Raw genomic sequence first — 3,032 nt, 5'->3', positions numbered from 1 at the left:
GTAGGGGGGGAGGGAGGGAGGGAGGGAGGGAGAGAAGGGGTAACAACCTGTTTGGCAACACCATAAGGAGATCGTGGGTAAAAAGGCGTGGTTTCAGACTGAGGCACTTCTTGCACCTTGCCGTACAGCTCAGAGGTGGAAGCCTGGTACAGCCGGGTTGTTTTCTCCAAGCCACACGCCCGGACGGCGTTCAAGAGGCGAAGGGCACCGATCCTGCAGGGCAAGGGAAAGCAGGGATGAATGATGAATGTGGAAGAAAACACGGCGACGCACAGCGATGAAAAGACCTCGGCGACGGACGAAGACACGACCCCAAGCGGGAGTACCGTCGGCAGACGAGGCAAGGAGAGAAGACAAGGTCCTTACCCGTCCACGTCAGCGGTGTACTCCGACATCTGGAAGGACACCTTCACGTGGGACATGGCTCCTAGGTTGTAAATTTCGTCGGGGCGGATCTGGGAGATGAGCTGAGACGGGAAGAGGGGAAAGGGAGGGATGATTCAGATGAAGTGCGCAGGCGGGAGTACACAAGGGAAGAGAAAAAAAAATGCTAGTACCTGAGTCAGATTCGTCGAGTCCGTGAGATCTCCGTAATGCAGGAAGAAGCGCACGCCCGCGGCATGTCTATCCTTGTAGAGGTGCTCGATCCGGTGCGTGTTGAAAGTGGAGGAACGTCGGATGATCTGAAGGTGAAGAAAGGAAGGAGGCATGGGCCTCGGGTCAGTCGCGACAATCTCGGGAGTCAGCCACAAAGAAAAAGTTAAGGCCAGAATTCATTTTTCGCGCCATTTTTGAACACGGAGAGGTCACCCAAGTCACGTTCGTCTCCAGAAAGGCCGTCCACGTCACCCTTTAGCGCTCCTCGCATTCATCCTCCCTCCCTTGCTCATCCTTCTTACCCCATGCACAATGTATCCTTTTTCCAAGAGAAATTCGCACAGGTAGGACCCATCTTGGCCCGTGACCCCTGTGAGCAAAGCGACCTTTCGGCGTTCCCCTGCTCCGTTGTACTCCACCTGGATTGAGAAGCGTATGGTTGAATTATAATCTGTAATGTTACTCTAGCTCAGACCTTCCCTCTTCAAATCTCATGCTGTGTCCACATCCTGATCGGAACACAAGACACGTTTCTAATGGGAGATGGGAGGGAGGGGAGGGAGAAACCGAAGCGGCGAGGGAGAACTGAGTACCTGGGCGTCCGGGGAGAACACAGCCTCCGGCATGCTCATATTGGCGGTGTCAAACCCACCAGTCTCGTGTTCCATGCTGAAAGAGAGTGGCGAAAGGGCTGGTTGTCTGTGAATAGGGAGGGGGGTATGGAGGACGACGTGGGCGTGAAAGCAAAACGGTTTCCACAGCCGATGATCAGAAACTGGAATGGGCCATGCACCCTGGCCAAAGTCGGGCCGGATATATTCTTATCCGCAGAAAGCTACGGCTTCGTCAATGGATACAAATCGGCGGGTTCAAGGTTTCGGGAAGGGAAAAGCGATCAAAGAATGCGCAGGATCAGGTTTACATAGGCCTCTATAGGCGATTGAAACTGGCACACCACAAGAACATCGTTCTTCTGGCCTCCCTTGTTAGACTGTAAAGCTCTCAAATGAGAGAAAGTGGAAAAATCCCAACTTGGATCAAAGCTGCATTGAATAGAAAGTGTACGATGGGCATGTCCGCACCAAAGAAGTTTGCACACGGGCACCCACACAGCACACGACTGAGGGTGATGAGATGGGGGGCAGCGCCGAATGCCTTCGCCGAGGCCAGAAGTACAAACCAGAAATCACGATATGGCGTGATGGGATCATTCTAATCCACACACATCACAAGAAAGATTACATGCAATGTGCTCTTTACACTCCGAAAGGAGCATTCAAGGGCAGATTCTAGGTATGAAATAGTCAAAATTCCGTTGATCGTGCTCAGATGCTTTTTTGAAATGAATTTATGGGTGCGGTGGATTGCCTTGCCCTCCTTCAAACTTTCAAATAACCGTTACGCGCCGGCGAGAATGATAGATGCCTTTCTGTACGCCTGTGTCAATTTCACATTTCTTCTTTGGTTCTCCCCGCAGTTTGAGCATCGCATCAAAGAATGGTTTTAAAATGGTTCAAAATCCCTTAAATTGTCTACCAATGGAAGCATGCCAGCTTACGACAGAGTTACGCGTCTTGAAGGCTCCAAATGTAAAATAAAATCGTCTGGCCATTGTTCGGGTCGATTGATTTTTTTTTTGCGACAACCTTATATGACTCGAGGAAAATAGGTGGGGCAGCATATGCATACCGGCACACCTGATCAGCAATTGCTATTTTTAGTGCGCTAGAACAATATCTTGATCTGTAATCCCCTACACAATTCTCTATATTGATAATCGTGCTAATGTAGACGATTGCTTCTATGTTTGACTTGTCATTTTACAGGACACCTTGCGCGAGATACTTTGAGCTCCATGCCGATACAATAAATCTTGAGTATTGGTATTGATGTCTTTTTTACGTAGCCCGGCCAAGGGACCTTCTGCTAGGCTCGCGCTCTGCCTATCTGTCACACTTTACCTTTAGCCATGACTTTTCACCTCTGTTTCCCTCCCGTATTCGCCGCTTTCTGTCTCACAATAACACTCCCGGAGGCATCGCATGTACATAGCTTTCCTTCTCCCAGGGAAGCAGGTTGAAGGCTAAATTTAAATCAGGCCTTTTCCTCCTCCTTCTCACTCTGAGGTATACCCCTCCTTCCCCCTCAATCCCATCCCGATCTTCCTGCAACGCACTCACGAGCCCACCCACCCCTTCTTGAGTGATACGATTGGCAGCCAGGTCCAAAAATTGGAGGGAGGGGAGGAACCCGTGGGCTAAGGCCGCCGCGACTTCACTCGCACCTTCATCCCCGGCACCATTGAGAAAGAGATTTAGGATTTGGAGGCTCTGAAGAGGGTAGGAGGAAGCCTCAGAAGGGACCGTGACAAGAAGGGGGGGGGGCAAGGCGGAGGAGGAGGACGTCGATGCCAGATAGGACGACGAGGCGAAGTC

This window comes from Nannochloropsis gaditana (genome assembly GCF_000240725.1).
Source record: "Nannochloropsis gaditana CCMP526 unplaced genomic scaffold scaffold064, whole genome shotgun sequence".
Taxonomy (NCBI): Eukaryota; class Eustigmatophyceae; order Eustigmatales; family Monodopsidaceae; genus Microchloropsis; species Microchloropsis gaditana.
Note: the sequence above shows the minus strand (reverse complement) of the source record.